This window comes from Peromyscus eremicus, chromosome 14 (assembly GCF_949786415.1).
Source record: "Peromyscus eremicus chromosome 14, PerEre_H2_v1, whole genome shotgun sequence".
In the NCBI taxonomy this organism is placed as follows: domain Eukaryota; kingdom Metazoa; phylum Chordata; class Mammalia; order Rodentia; family Cricetidae; genus Peromyscus; species Peromyscus eremicus.
The window spans coordinates 16,379,249-16,396,103 of record NC_081430.1 but is presented as its reverse complement, the minus strand read 5'-3'; the positions used below and the strand labels follow the sequence as shown (position 1 = coordinate 16,396,103).

At 39.4% G+C, this 16,855-nt stretch overlaps 2 long non-coding RNA genes across 2 annotated transcripts in view; one reads left to right on the top strand and one right to left on the bottom strand.

Moving 5' to 3' along the window:
- The window catches only part of LOC131924151 (uncharacterized), a 53,347-nt gene extending 38,402 nt beyond the window's left edge, over window positions 1-14,945 (bottom strand). The window contains exon 1 of the long non-coding RNA XR_009382801.1: window positions 14,835-14,945. This is a non-coding gene — a long non-coding RNA (uncharacterized LOC131924151). The remainder of the gene's footprint in view (window positions 1-14,834) is intronic.
- Window positions 14,946-15,005: 60 nt separating this feature from the next.
- LOC131924453 (uncharacterized) lies at window positions 15,006-16,331 on the top strand. Its single transcript, XR_009382909.1, has 2 exons — window positions 15,006-15,610; window positions 16,186-16,331. It is a non-coding gene; the product is annotated as an uncharacterized LOC131924453 (long non-coding RNA).
- Window positions 16,332-16,855: the final 524 nt, after the last annotated feature.

Genomic DNA, 16,855 nt, shown 5'->3' with positions numbered 1-16,855 from the left:
CAACCTGCATCACCACATGGACTGAATACTCTCTTTTCTGCATTCTTACTTGAATTAAATCCAATGTTGTCATATGGTCTATGATCCTATTGGATTTATCTAATTTTATGTTTACTATCTTTCAGTCATTTCTTCAATCTTAGGGCTCCTAGAACTTGCTCTTCTCTCTTTGGGATATCCCTTTCACAAGTATTCTGATAAAAATATTTTGCAAATTAAATAATTTTAGAACAGGTTTAAATGGAAGCTTAAGGATAATTTTTTAAAGTTTAAAATAACAAACAAACAAAAAGGGATGGGGGAGATGAAGTTGTAACTCTCAGCAGGATGGATGAATACCCAAAAAGACTAACAAAGGAAGAAAAAAGATGCACTTCTTGAGTCACTGGCGTGAAAGTCTGTCACATGGCAGCAGGCAGCCCCACAACAGGGAGGAAGCCCCAAGAGAGAATAAGGAAGACCTAAGTACCAGAAAAAGCATACTTAAGTTCCTGCCCACATCAGAATGAACACTCCAGGGGAAAACCAAACAAACAGCAAGAAAAAATCATTAGTCATCCAAGCCAGACCTCATAGTGTCTTGGCATCTAGTGATTACTAGATGTTGGGAAGTCTGGGAAGGAAAAATGCAGTATCTCATTTAAGGACTAATTATTTTACTTAATTCTTCCTTTATTATGACTGTTCTAGTTTGTTTACTATTGCTGTGATAAAAAAAAAAAAAAGACTATGACCAAAAGCACCTTGGAGAAGAAAGGGATTATTTTAGTTTACAAATTACAGTCCATGAAAGGAAGTCAGGGCAGGAACTCGAGACAGGAAGTAATGCAGAGACTGTGGAGGAATGCCATTTAAGGCTTGCTCCCTATGGCCTGCTCAGCCTGCTTTCCTATACCACCCAGAACCACCTGCCCAAGGGAGGTACCAAGCACAGTGCGCTAGGCACTCTCCCATCAATCGTTAAATAAGAAAACGCCCCACAGACTTGCCTGTAGGCCAAGCTTGTAGAACCATTTTCCTAGTTAATATTCTTTCTTCACAGAAGACTCTAGCTTTTGTCAAATTGACAGGAAAACAAACAAACAAACAAACAAAACTAACCAGCACAATGCTTTAAGGTAAAACTGCCTTCCTGAGAAGTGGTTCCATAGTCAAATCATGGATCTTGGTTACCTGTTGAATCTCCATCCAGATATTCTTGACCATTTTTTTTTATTAATGGGTATTTATTGCTGCTATAACACTCATATCTTGGTACCCAAACATGCTGAGTTTTTTAGTCAAATACACCTGTACTTAGGAAATATATCCTTCTATGCTCATTTAAATATTTTTCTACTCATTTAAATATTTATCTCATTTAAAATTTAACTTGCAGGGCTACTTCAAGGTGCTGCTTTTGGAAAACAGAAAAAAAAATCTTTACAAGTATCTGAGATATAGTCATTCCTTTCTCCCTTATGGCAGACTCTCAATTCGTGGAAAGAAGCCTGTAAAATGTTGCAGAATTAGGAAAGGTCAGGTCCTTGATCTGGTGCTGGTCCTTAAATGAAGCATTGGTTTATGCAACTTTGAGAGGGAAGCCCTAATAATATGTGCTACATTACTGCTGCCATCCTCCCCTACATCTAAGGGTGAATAACTCTTGGTCTTGTCTTGGTCAGGGTCATCACACTGATGAAAACTTTCCTATGCTTTTATGGCCACTCATACACTTTTACCTTTTTCTTTGAAAGGTGTATTTATGTGTATGTGAATGTATGCCATGCATATGAGGCCAGAAGAGACTATCAGATTCCTTACAATGGGAGTTGCAAGAATCTCTGAGTCAACAGATACAGGTGCTGAGAATTCAAATCAGGTCCTCTGGAAGAGCAGAGAGAGCTATTAACTGCCAAGTGATCTCTCTAGTCCCCCTTTTGTGTCTCTTATCCTGGAAATCTAGCACCCGCTACCAAGGATTGTCTTAAGGATTTTTCTATACAACAATTATAATGGACACATAGACGGTTCTTTTTGGTCCACTTTAAAATTTATTCAGCTAGGAGTCACATTTGATACAGGTACACTGGATGAAAGTTCCTGGGGAGAGCAGACCTTTTGGTAAAGCTTCTGAAAGGCTGGCCTCATTAGAACTTGAATGGCGCCGGGCGGTGGAGGCGCACGCCTTTAATCCCAGCACTCGGGAGGCAGAGCCAGGCGGATCTCTGTGAGTTCGAGGCCAGCCTGGGCTACCAAGTGAGTTCCAGGAAAAGGCGCAAAGCTACACAGAGAAACCCTGTCTCGAAAAAACCAAAACCAAAACCAAAACAAAAACCAAAACAAAAACAAAAACAAAACAAAAAAAAAAACACAAAAAAAAGAACTTGAATGGCTAGGGAAAGTTTTGAATGCTGCAAGTACAGAGACAAATTATCTTGAACCATTTTAAGCCTTCTTTATACCCCCTTTCTCTGTGGAAATCAACATAATAGTGACCACTGTTTTAACCCTTTGGAATGTGCAGACACCTGGCTCGCACCAACCAAAAAACTAACAATGCCACCTGCATTGGATGATCACCTGTGTGGCCAGGTGGGTGGGGCCAGGTTGAGCTCTGCATTAGTAAGTGTTGCTTAACACTTTGTGTGACCTGTGCAGCCATTCAGGTCCCTGCATACCTGATTGTTGCTTAACACTTTGTGGTAGTTGTCATAAAGTGCTGAATGAGTTTTCTTTTTCTTTTTTTTTTTTCTTTTTTTTTTTTTGTTGTTGTTTTTTCAGACAGGGTTTCTCAGTGTAGCTTTGGAGCTTGTCCTATAACTCACTCTGTAGCCCAGGCTAACCCTGAACTCATAGAGATTCGCCTGCCTCTGCCTCCTGAGTGCTGGGATTAAAGGCGTGCGCCACCACCTCCTGGTTTCTGAATGGGTTTTCATCAGTTGAGTCCTGCATTTTGATTTTGTCCTGGCAGTGTCATGAGGCTCTTTGATACTTAAACATAGATACCAGGGTTTCTTGTCTCAAACCTAGAGGTTTACTTGTGGTCTCCTGCAAAGAGGTCAGCAGGAGTGCTGAGTATTGTGCTCAGAGAGTGAAGAAAGGAGAATCTTGGTTGACTCTTGACATTCCGAATTTGTAGGGATGAAGTAGATGGAGGAGCCATACTTCTGGCTTATAAGAGTTTTTTTTAGGTTATCAGACATATGCCAAAAAAAAAAAAAAAGAAAGAAAAAAGAAAATGGACCAGGACCACTATGAGGAGTCAAGTGAAGTGAAGGACCTAAATTGGATCAAGATTGAGATCCTTCCTCACCACCAAGGCTAGTCACACAGGAAGTCTCCCATTCTGTTTGCTCTTACTTTTGTGGTCTGTGAGTAAGAAATGCCTCCTGAGCATTTCAGGGCCAGAGGGGGAATTTAAAAAGTTAAGAGTAAGAGATAGGTTAATGACAAGTAAGTAATTATAGTTTGAGTGAATACCAACTGAAAAAAAAAAAAAAAACCCAGATATTCTGAAATAAATTACAGCATAAAAATCAAAACACTAAAGAATTAAATGAAAGACCAAATTAATAAAATATCTCAACAATTTGAGTATGAAAGAACAAAATAGTGCTGTTTTATAGTTTTGAGAATTAAGTCACTTTTTTATGCTACTCGTGCATTTGTACAGAATTCTCAGTCATACCAATTACATACAGACATATGGGTGGAAACTCACTTAGTTTATGGAAGTAACAAGTATATTTATTTGCACACATATTTTATTTTTTAGAACTTTGGGAAAAATGGCAGACCTACTTTTCCTGTGAATTCTTTAAAGTTTACTTCAATGACAGTAAGATTTATTTAATCTCAGTTTCCCCCTTGTCAGATATTACCAGCGACGATAGACAATCTGTAAAGAATGATAGCAATCTCATTTGGACTTTTAAGATAAATATCGTTAACTTAGTGTCTTTCTGTCCCCTGACATCCTAAGTACATGAAATCATCAGCAAGTAGATAGATGGCTGCACCCTAGGTCTGTGTTAAAGCAAAAGATAGTTCAACCTTCCAGCCCAAAGGAGGCAAACAGCGGACAGGACAAACCAAAGAGCACTGTAGCTTTAAATCAAAATGACATTGATTAGAGGAACAGCAAATGCAAAGAGAGAATCCTAGAGATACCAAAAGGGAGTCAAAGAAGCTGCCAGTCAAACAGAGAAGACAAAGAAGACTGCAGCTGAGAACCTGTGGGACTAAAGATAATAAGAACAGCAGGAGGAGAGAGGGAAAACCAAGAAAGAAGAAAAAAACAATAAAAGACGATACATAAAAGGGAATGAAAAACCAATAGAAGATGCCAGAATTTTTGACAGTGAGTGGTAGGATGGGAAAGAGCTTCTAAAGAAGTGGCTGAACTTCCCTATGAGGCACTATCCTTGACAGTGAGGTATTAACCGGGAGGGATAACAGTGCAGCCAAGTGCAGCAGAAATAAAACACAGAATAACTAAAAAGCATGTAGCAGATTGCAGGTATCTGCTCAGACCCACTTCAACACCGGTACTTCAAAGAGAACACTATAGAAGAGCAGTATGTTTTAGAAAATGTAATCAAAAGAATCTTTGATGTTTTGTTGTTATTGTTATTTTTTTTTGTATTCCTCCTTTTTTCTTGTTGGCATGGGTAGTCAGTCCTCAGAGGTAAGGCTGCATTTATGAATCATTTGGAGATAGAACTAATCTATTTTTCTGCTTGTTTTCTTTTATCCATCCTCTCTGTTCTTGTTTATTCTGAGATTTTGCACTGAAAGCATTTCCATCTTTGATTATTGACAATCCCATGCCACTCGTAGACCAGCTGCAGGACTTGGTTTCTTTCAGAGAACAGATCACTTAATTCACCTTTATTTCCTCCCTACATTTAGATTCAGTAATTGTTGACATTAATTAAAAATCTCCATGCTCATATGCTTGTAGACCTGGCTCCCAGCTAACACTCAAGAGCTTGCCATCATTGACTTTATATTTGATCCCTTGGGCTCAGAGTCTGCAGGTCCCACGCTGCATCATCTCAGGCATAGTGCTCTGCCATTTTTAACATCAGAGAACAACAACCCCAATAGGACTGGTTTTGCCAGAATTCTTCATTAGCAAATGCAGAAAACATTTTGAATAAGACACAGCTCCATTTGTCCTTAGCAGTTTGCTTATTTATTCATGTGAATGAGAGACCTAGAGAAGAGTCTGGTGAGTTCACACCTCACCAATGAGCAAATTGGCTAGCACATTAGTTCTGGCATGAACTACTGTTTAGGCCTACAGGCAAGTTCTGTCCAGATTTACAGCTAGACATGGTGATGGACAAGTGTGAACTCATATTTGTGAGAAAGCAAATGAATGCTTCCTCTATGGGGGAAAATACAGATACGCTGATTCAAGGTTATTCAAAATCAATCATGAACTCTGATTGGGAATAAGGTGTAAGAAAGGGCCAGTGATAAGTCTCCTGTATTTTGGCATACAGATTGTGCAAGATAGGAGGAGATAACCGTACCCCATACCATTAATACAACCCTCTCCCCATGCCAGCTGTAGTGTGCTGTGTATTTGCGGTGGGGTTCCAGGCATCTGGAAGACTAATCTATGTGAAGGAAGCTTTGCAGTCTTTTTCTCTCAGAAGTACCAATCAAGTCAAAACTGTATGAAACTTGCTTAAACCAAGCTTACCAGATCCAAACGTACTCCTGGAAGATGATACTCATTAGGCGATTTCAGAATGCCCTACATCAGGTCATCCTCTGACATACTATTTTTTCTTTAGTTCAAAGTAACTTAAAAGAACAAACAGTCTCCATATCACAGAAAATTCACACTATTGGGAGGTGTCTATGGAGGTGGCATAATTCAGATATTTTTGGTTCCTCAAAAGTGATCATTAGAGTTGATGATGTAGTGTTTATGTATATAAAGACAAGGAAATAATTTCAAATACAAATAGTGGGTGGGTAGAACATTCCGTATTCCGAAATCGTTTATTTGACTATTTTTCTCCTGAGCTTCTTGGTAATTTATCACATTTTAAAATACACTAAATTGTGCTGCTTGAATAATCTGTGGTTCAGAAAATATTAATTTATTTTTATTCACTGAATGTGCTGTCTCAGTTTGCTAGAACTGTCATAACAAGACACCATGGGATTGGAGAGCTTAAACAATAGCAATTAATTGATTTTTTTTTCTGGAAGTTCTGGAGGCTAGGAGTGTACAAGTTTGGATAGGTCTGGTTGTACTCTGGGTCCAAGATGGCTTGGAGTTTTCTGCCATCTTTGTTCCTCTTTGAGAGGCTGCAGGTCTGTGCAAACACTCCCAAGGGTCTCTGACGTTTTAATTTTTTGAGAAAGACATCAGTTTCTTTGGATTAGAGCTCACCCTAATAACGTGATTTTAACATAATCACTTCTTTAAAGATTCTGTGTAAGGAGAGGACACAGTTCAACCCAATGCACATCCTATGAATGAGGCACTGTTCTAATTGTTTGGGATCGTAAACAAATCAGGCAAAAATCGCTACCAATGTGGATCTTACATGTTAACAAAGGGAATTGTAGTATGAACATAGCTTTGACTTGTGACTTGCATGTTGTGTCTGGAAACGTAGCTCAGTGGTAGCATATTCGTCTAGCATGGATAAGGCCCCAGAACTCTGTTTCCCAAACACAAAGTTACATAATGTTAGAAGGTGACCACTGAATAACTGCTCAAGAGAGAGAGAGGGAGTCTGCCAAGAGGGGGAAAAGGAGGAGGTATAGTAAATTATACAAGTGTTATAAAGTGAGAGAGTATTAGCCTGTTTTAGAAAACACCAAGAGGCCTGTGTAGTCAAAGCAGAGTGATCAAGAGAGCAGAAGAAAATAAGATCACTTGGACATTAGCACAGGGTCAGATTCAGTATGGCATTGCTGCTTGTAAAACCCTCAGCTTATGCCTCAAGCAGGGCAGGAAGACAATGAGAGTAGACCCACCTGAACTATCTCAAAACACCTTTGGTCTGGGTTGATGTGTTGAGATTATAGGGATGGGACTACTGCAATAGTCCCTGTGAAAGAATTAGTGGCTCAGAATAAAATCAAATCAATGCAGATGGGGAGGAACAGCTGTTTTCTAAACATGTTTGAAGATTAAACAACAGAATTGGCTAAGGCCAGATTAGACGTGGGAGGTGAGGTACAGACAAGTCAGAGGTAACTGACTTGGTCCAAATTGATGGATGCATTGGACATAATTATAAAATGATAAGAAGATACTTGGTAGGGAAGATCAGCACTGGAGTTTTGATGTTCTAATTCTCTTTTAGAAAATATATGATTTTAAAATGATGATTTGGAAAATTTAGGGAAACACAAGGGCTAATAGAGTATAGGAGCACTCATTAGGTTAAAAGAATTTGCATTTCTGAGAGCATGAACCAGTCTCTATGATAAACATGATAATGTAGGTACCACAGTGACAGCTTCCTTCATTCATGAGAGCCATCATTTTAATACTGGAAAGACACAAGTTTAGTGCCAAAAGCATCACAAGAATATAGATTCCATGCCCAAGTAGGTGAGACAAAATGGCAAATAAACTACAGAGTTACACCAACTTGGATTGGAACTTATGACTCACAGGATCCTGGGAAAGTTAGTTGGCTCAGTGAATCTTAGTTTCCTAGATAATAACATGGCCTACCAATAACATTTTAAAGATTAAAGATCCTATTAAACAAAAACTGCATGTCCAATGTTAAACAAAATTATTCATAACTTGCCACACATGAGACAGACCTCAATCAAACTCTGCTAAGACAACAGCTGGAGAGATTGGAATGCTAGGGTCAGGGTATATCATCTGTCAGCTCTGCTAGCTACTTTAGCCAAGAAATAATTAAGCTTTATTTTGTCTTCAAGACTGGTGATAACTTGACAATATGGAGAAAGGCACCAATCAAAGTTAGGTCCCTAGCATCCTACAGAAAGAGGTTGAAAAAGTCTGTCTTCCCAGAGGTTTACATTTCAAAAACTGCCCCACAGGAACTTGAGAAAGACATTCCTTGGTGATAAAGCTGGCAAGAAATCTTTAAAAATATTTGCATCTTAAAGGAATAGGGAAAGGACTGACAGTTTCCAACTGTTTAAAGTAACTACACTAAGGAAAAGGAGGTCAGGGACTCAGAGGCAGGAAGAAGCCTACCTAAAATTTGGTCAAGATGAGAAAAAATGTCACTCATCTTTTAGTAAATTGTATTTGAAGAGCAAGTAAGCCCAGCCCTAGAGCACCCTAGGTACTCAGAGAATCAAAGCAATTGCAGTCCTTGTTCATGATTGCTGCCATTGAAAGCTTAGTTTAAAATAGATAAAATGCCCATTGGTTGACACATTCTGATCAGTGTTGTTAGATGGTAAGAAAAAAGAATGCTTTGGCTAATAATGAGTTCATCATTTAGTATAGTACAGCATAGAAAGAACCAATGGTTACAAAAGCACCATCAGGGCTGGTGTCATGCCAGGGATGTCCTGAGGAATATACCCAGACAGTTCTCTCTCTGGGGATGAAGTGCATGGACATGAGCCAAGTTGAAGAATGAAACTCTAGATGTTACTTTTTGTGGTTAACAGAAAGAAACTAACATAAGCCAAACCTACTGTTTTATTCCTATCACTTAATGTGTAAAGAGCTATTGGGTACTAACTGAGTCAAACTTATTTTTAATAGGTGATTTGAGGTGAGAGATGATATAATGCAAAGATCCCGAAAACAATCACTCCAAGCATGCTGCCTACTGGAACTCTGCACTGAATATAGTGCAAGAGAGATTAAAGACCTCCTGTAGGTTGAATTTAATATTACTGGAAGGACAAATTCCTATAGAAAACCTCATACTATATTAAAAATAAAAAAACGCTGTCTACTTATCTAGTCTACCCAGCACAGGGAAACACGAGTAAATGATAGTTGAGATGTACAGTCTGGAGTTGCACAGTGGAGTATTATAATTATCCCAGTAATGTACCAGTCGCATAGACATTATTTTGTATTCCCTTTAACTAAAATTCATGTTGTCCACATATTGCCAAGACTTGATGGAAGAAGCGCTTTGCTTTTTGTGATTTCCTTGCCAGAATATTTTTTTAAAAAGTAGGAAGAGAAATGCTTTAAATTGGCCAAAATTTAGAAGTCCAAGATGACTTGCCAAGGGGTTATATAGTTTTAATTACTAAGTCACAAAAATGAGTGGCACCTCTGGGAAAAGGACAGTACAGAAGCAAAAGCTGTGTGATAGGGTACCAAACCCAGGAATGACTGCCTTATTCTTTAAAAATAGCATCAATAATGATAATCATTTTATTGCTTCAAAACCATTTGTTTTTAGATATAGTAAAAGGTATTATATTAGTCGGTTTTTGTTTTTTTAAAATTTTTGTTGTTGTTTTTGCCATAAGGAAATGCAATGCCTAGGCCTGGATAAGTTACACAGAAAAGTGGTTTACTTAGCTCAAAGTTTTGTAGATGTAAAGGTACTGAACAAGCACTGGCAAGTACCCCATGGTAGATCACATCGCAATGATAGCAGTATATGTGAGACAAGAGATCATATGGCAAAACTAGAAACCAGATAACTACTCTGATTGCTACACTAATCCCTCCTAGGGGCATACACTGAATGACCCTCTCGGTAGGCATCACCATTTCTAACTCTTCCTAAGTGGGAATCATTGCTCCTAACACACTCTGAGCTTATGCAACCATGACAGGCATGAGACAGACCAAAGGTACCAGCCATGCTTGAAATAGAGTGTATTTCTTATTCATCAAACAAGGACTCTTCTCTTGTGTTCATGATCTCTCACGAGAAAACTTTTCCCTATATCCATAGATACAGTGGGAAGAAAGGACTGTGTGATGTGGTGCTAAATCCAGGAGTAATTGCCTTTTACTAAAAAATAAAATCGAAATTGATAATCTGAGGAGGTGTATCTGACAGCTATCCTTCTACTTACACCTCACTTTGCTTCATGATGGTAAGAGGGCTAATATTTGGGAATAGTGGGAAGATGTCATACTATATTCCTCAACTTTCTTGACAATGGCTTGAGCTAAAAATATAACAGAGCTAACTTCCCCATACCCTTTGAACAGAAGTCTATTCTATTTATGTCAGGTGGTGTCTTTCACAACATTATAAACCACAGGTAAGTGCCTCTTGATTATTTTTATCACCTGAACCTAATAAAACAGCCACCCACATAGGTGCTCAATACATAAGTATACATATTTAATTAATGTTATTATACCTACATATATGCATTAGACCACATGAGTAAACCCAGAACTCAGCACACAGATATTAGAGCCATACTACCAGCTCAAAACCAGTCTATGGTACAGATTGAGATCATGCCTTAAAAACTAAAACAAAAGAAGTCTATGCAAATTATATTTAATACATATGTTGGTATATGTGTACCGGCGTGTAAACACAGGTGCCTAAATGTTTCCTTGTGATATTAATGACTACATTTTGTTCAACACAGGAATGAAAGATGCTTTGAAAGCAAAGGATATGGAGGACAGGTTTAAATCTTTAAGTGTTTCTGGCAAAAACATCTAAGTATTTGTTGAGTTAAGAAGGTATGTGAGTGTGGATAACCCAGGAGGGGACTATACAAGAACTTCAGTCATGGCCGTGGCCTCTCTTGCCTTTATTATTCTTTCTCCTGATCTTATTCTGGTGGTTCTAAATGCGTAATAAAAATGCACGGTAGCAGAAGTTAATTCATGAATCTTTCCTTAAGCCTCTAAAGAGAATGACTCACTTCTTCCTCTGCAATAGTAAAGTAATTAAGTATCTTATTTTATCACAGGTATTGTGGCATACTATAAATATTGGTTTCCTATTAAGCTTTGAATTTCCTAAAACATATCTTATCCATCTGTATTCCTTAATATCTTTCATGTAAGAGATAAATGAATGAAGGATAAATGCAAGACTTTGACTCTACTCCTCAATACCTATCTATCCATCCAGCTATCATCCACCCATCCATATGCACCCAACTTTCTACCTACATACCATTCATCTATCTAACCACATACTACCTTTGTGACTATTCTAAAGTTTTAGATATATTAATTCATTGACTCTTCTAACAACTTTAGTTTACAGAGAACCTGAAGTTCAGAGATATAAAATGACTCCCTCAATGTCACCCATATAAGGAACAACACCAAGACAGTAAAGCTGCATAGACCAAATTCTAAATAATCTCTCCATGATGATACCTGCCCTGTTAGGATTTTCTGAAAATAGTCAAATTATTTGACAAGTAATAGTAGGAGGCAACATTTCCATATCAAGAGGCTCCTTTGGTTATTGGTGACTCTTGGGACTCCTCTTCAAGAAATTATGGAAAAGGGGAGATTGATGCAGAAAGTTTTGGAAGAAGAGGTGGAGGGCAGAAGAGTTTGAGGTTATCTTTCTTAACATCATATAAGCATAATCAGTAGGGTAGTCTCTTCTTCACTGGGTGTGTATACTCTGACCTACAACAAGGAAATGGCTATTGCTCAGGCTCATCAAATCTAAGAGATTATAAATGAAAATTGTGTCTTTAGTTTTGTTGATTTTGTATGAAGTCTACTCTTATTTCACACTATCTTCTGCAAATTTTTCCAGAGTATTCACTGAGTCCTTAAGGTCCCACATAAGTTAAGCCAACATTCTCAAACCCCTGAACTGAGGTGTAACTAAACTTTTGTTGTTATTTTTCAACATGCCAGCTCCATCATTGAATTATAAGTATATGCACCAGTCAGGCTGTACAGCAACTCAACAATGTCTGCATTTTATTGCAAACTTAGACAAGGAATGGATTTACTGTTTCTATTTTCAGTCAATGAATAAGCCCCCAGGAATATATGGCTTAAAAGCCCATTTGGTGCCTTGGAGAAGCATAGTGAGGAGTTATATTTGACATTACTTATGTCCTTCAGGGAAACACTTCTGTTCTTGTTGAAGTCAAGTTCCTGGAGGGAACACTTCACATTATGTATCCTTCCCTACTCACTCTGATTACTTTCCTTGAGGTCTCTTGGGTTCTTACAAAGCAGGCACAGCTCCTATATTCTCAACAGTGTTCTTTGCTGCTAACATGCGTGACACTGTTCCAGCCTCTCTGTCACCATCATTCCTGATACTCAGAGTAGGAGTGAGAAGGAAAGAGAACAAACCCAGAGGTTCGGTGCTACATGGGGTGCATAAGGGGGGGGGGCAAAAAGAACAGTAAAGGAAAGACAGAAATAAAAATGAACAGATTCAAATCAGAACAACTGACAGACAGTGGAGAGATAGCTCAGTGGGTAAGAACATCGGCTGCACTTCCAGAGGATCACAGTTCAGTTCCCAACACCCCACGGCAGCTCACAGTCATCTATAACTCCAATCCCAGCAGATCAAATATCCTCTTCTGGCCTTCCTGAGTACCAAGCACACAGCGCACAGACACATATACAAGCAAAATACCATAAACACATACACCCACACAAACACTCAGATACAGACACACACACATACACACATACGATATAGAATATTATTGTAACTAGGCAAAGATGTGGTACAATTGTTTATGCTGCTGAATATTACTTTAACTGTGTAAAGGTGTGTTACATTTGTTTATGCTGCATTTGTTTAATGATGTAAGCATGTGTGTTTAATTATGTAAGAATGTGTTGCATTTGTTTCATCTTGCCTTCCTGAGTTACTTGATTGGTTTAATAAAGAGCTGAACGGCCCATCACTAGGAAAAAGGATAGGTGGGGCTGACAGTCTGAGAGAATAAAGAGGAGGAGAAATCTAGGCTCAGGAGAGGAAGAATGAGAGGAAAAGAAGAGAGGAGAGAATGAGGGACATGCCTGGGGCCAGAAGCCAGGCAGTGGCCAGCCAGCCAGCCACGAGAAGCAGTGAAAGTAAGACACGCAGGGGTAAAGAGAAGTAGAAGCCCCAAGGCCAAGGGTGGATAGACAGGTTAATTTAAGGTAAAAGAGCTAATCAGAAACAACCCTAAGCTAGTCTGAGCATTCAAAACTAGTAAGTCTCCGTGTCATGATTTGAGAGCTGGTTGGTGGCCCAAAGGAAAAAGCCTGGTATAAACACATCCACACACACTCCCACACCCCCACACGTAAACTCTAACAACTTGTCCTCATGTGCACTCGAGGCCTATTCTAGTCTTGTACTTAGAGAAGAACGTGTCTCTTAAAATGCTAACCCTATGACTCTGCGAAGAACGAGTCAGGAAAAATCCTGACTTTTCTTATATTCTCTCAATTATTCTTATTTCTTTGTCTTTTTCTGCTTCTCTTCCTTTCTCTCTTTCCCCTGTCTGTCTCTTACTTTATCTTGTTTTTTCCCTCCCCTCCCCTGCCTTCTATTACTATGATTAACAAAAAGCAACTTGGGGAGAAAGGGATTTGTTTCAGCTTATAGCTGATAGTCTCTCATGAAGAGAAGCCAAAGCAGCAACCTAGAGGTGGGCACTAAAAGCACAGACCACAGAGGACCACTACTTACAAATCTGCACAGCCTGCTTTTTTTTTTTTTTAATAGTGCCCAGGGCCACATGCCAAGGGTTGTCACCACTCCTAGTGACCTGGTTCCTCCTACATCAATCATTAATCAGGAAAATGTTCTAGCTGGCTATGGTTACACATGCTTTTAATCCCAGGACTTGGGAGGCAGGGACAGGCGGATGTCTGTGAGTTTGAGGCCAGCCTGGTCTACAGAGTAAGATCCAGGAAAGACTCCAAAGCTACAGACAGAAACCCTGTCTCTAAAAAAACAAACAAACAACAACAAAAAATGTCCTTAAAATTTCCCACAGGCAGTCTAATGGGGGCATTTTTCTTAGTTGGAGTTCCTCTTCCTAGATAAATCTAACTTGTGTTAGAGTTGACAAAAAAGCTACCTAGGGGAAGGTTCCAATGCTGTGAAATTTCAAATTGTCTATATTTGAACTGTCCAATGGCTCCTGAGACCTGGAAATATGGCTAGTACAAGTACAGGGGAAATGTATTTGAATGGCCATATATAGTGAATAAGTATCAAATTGATCAGTACAGCTTTAAATCAATTATCTATCTCTAATATCAAATATTACCGATTACTCACATGTTTATGACTAAAAGTTGAAGTCCTCCTTGTATCAAAGCTTCCTATTTTTTCTGTATTTTTCTCCTTTTTTTAATTAAGAGATTTTCTATTCATTTCACATATCAACCACAGATTCCCCTGTTCTCCCTCCTCCCACCCTCCAGCCTTCCCCCCCATCACCCCCCCCCATTTCCACCTCCTCCAAGGCAAGGTCTCCCCTGGGGAGTCAGCAGAGCCTGGTACATTCAGTTGAGGCAGGCCAAGCCCCCCCTCCCTGCACCAAGGCTGAGCAAAGTGTCCCACCATAGGCACTAGGTTCCAAAAACCCGGCTCATGCACTAGGGACAGGTCCTGGTCCCACTGCCTGGGGGCCACCTAAACAGTTCAAGCTAAACACTGTTTCATTTATCCAGAGGGCCTAGTCCAGTACCACGGGGGCTCCTCAGCTATTGGTCCACAGTTTATGTGTTTCCACTAGTTTGGCTAGTTGTCTCTGTACTTTTTCCAGTCATGGTCTCGATATCTCTTGCTCATATAATCCCTCCTCTCTCTAGTCGATTGGACTCCTGGAGCTCCTTTTTTTCTGTATTTTTACTGTTTGACAGCTTTATAAATTTTAGTAATTTTCACTCCCAGACACCTCCCTTCTCTCCCTCCCTGTTCCATAGCCTTTACCTGCAGGGATTCTTAATCCAGCCCACAACTTTGGCTTAAACCTTTACTTAATTCTTTCCCTCAACTTAACAGGGCTTTCAGGGTAGGAGCAAGAGAGAACTTAGTGCTGTTGAAGATAGAATGTTCCTGCCTGGTTGCCTGGAGACTAGATATTCTTTCGCCAGAGATTTCAGGACACCCTGGTGGGTGGTTCAGACTGGGGCTCATTCCTAAGGCCTGTGTGTAGGTGTCTTTGAAAATTACATGCGCAAAGGCAGAGGTCAGCAATCTCCTGGGCTATCTGCAGAAATAAACAACGTTGGTACAGGGGTCTTGATCCAGGAGAAACACGGAGAGAAGAGGGACAGGAAGAATGAAAAGAAGCAGCAGGGACAAAAAACAGGAGGAAGAATGAGTCACAATACACTCGAGAGTGACATCTTTGTCACGGCTTTGCCTCTGTCTGGTTTTGAATGTCCAGGCAACCACTCTCTTAACCAAATTTTTAATCAGCTACAGATGCTTGTTTCTCAGGCTTGTGCGAGGTTCTGGAGGTGAGGGAAGGGGCGGGGCTTAGTTCTAGGTTTCCTCAAGGAAGTCTGACTTCCACTACACATGAGTTTAAAGCAGCCCTGGAGTAGACCGGGTGCTTTTTTGAGCCCTTCTGCCCATGTTTCTTTTCTCAGTAGAGAGTACAGCCTCTGAGTCTAGTGTTCATCCACTTTTGACTCAGAATTTGTTCCTATTAGCCTAAGGGAGATGTGAAAAGACATCTCAAGGCCAACATACCAGTAAAAGTAAGTATGTTTTCTCTAGACCTGTAGTCTGCTAAATCACAGATTTCTGTTTTTCCTGACCCACTTTCTTATGGGCCTAGAACCATGTTCCTCATATTTGGGAAATCTATTTTACATTGACTTCGTGTATTTGCTACATTTTATATTGACTGGTTTTGCTGGATGTTAAATGTATTTGTGTCTAGACTTGTGGGACTTTAGCTACAGCCAATTTCTACATTATTAAGAGGGTTATTTTGAGGGGCCCCTGTGAATAAACCTAATTTTCCCTTCTGATTAGTGCTTAATTTGAAATTGTTTGTGTAGCGATGAAATCTTTCTTGAATCTCGCCTCCACGTTCCAGTTTCCATCCCCAGAGTTTGCTTTTGATTACATAAATGCATTCAGGTGATTATATGGGCAAGACTGTGCATTAGGTAGTTCGGGGCTGTTTGTAAGAAATTTTGTTGTGCAGACCGAACTGCTGAGTTTGATTTTGAGGTTTTTTTTTGGGTTTCACAACTAAACTGTCATTCTTTCTACTTAAAGCAAAAACATACCGTGCACCAATAACCTTTAGAATTTCATCTTCCAGATTCAATGACTCATTTCTCCTTGAAGATCTACACTGAGGGATGATTTTGTTCCCTTTAGAAACCCACAGCAGACTTTTCAGAATATGATTTTCCCAGTCTCCAGCATCTATAATTTTTTATAATAAATGTATATGTATGCAGTCAAGATATTTATTACTATCTTCAAAATATAACCTGAAAATTAAAGTGCATGACTTCCCTATGAGTGATGCTGTTGCTACACATCTTTAAATACACAGCACTCACTGACTGTGGTCTACACTCACAGGCTCACAGCTGGAGAGGTTTTCCTAGAGGGTGAATCTCCACTCCAGTAGTGCTCACACCTGAGTTTGATGATACGGAGGTTTTGGGTTTAGTGGTGATGCTCCAGTGAGTTAAATTTTGGAGAATGTTAGGATGGGCAGGAAATAGAGAACAACATATGAATTGCATCTCTTCCAAATTAATGTGTGGAACTCTTCATCCTAAGGACTTCAGACTCTGAACTTATTTGGAAGTAATCTTAACAGAAATAATAAAGCAAAAAAAAATAGGTTATTAGAATTGGTTCTGATTGAATATGGCAGGGTTTTTTTTAATGACAAGAAAGGATTTTGATACATAACCACACACAGTGAGAAGAGCATTTAGAGATACATAGAGAACAGCATGTGGACATGTGCTGGG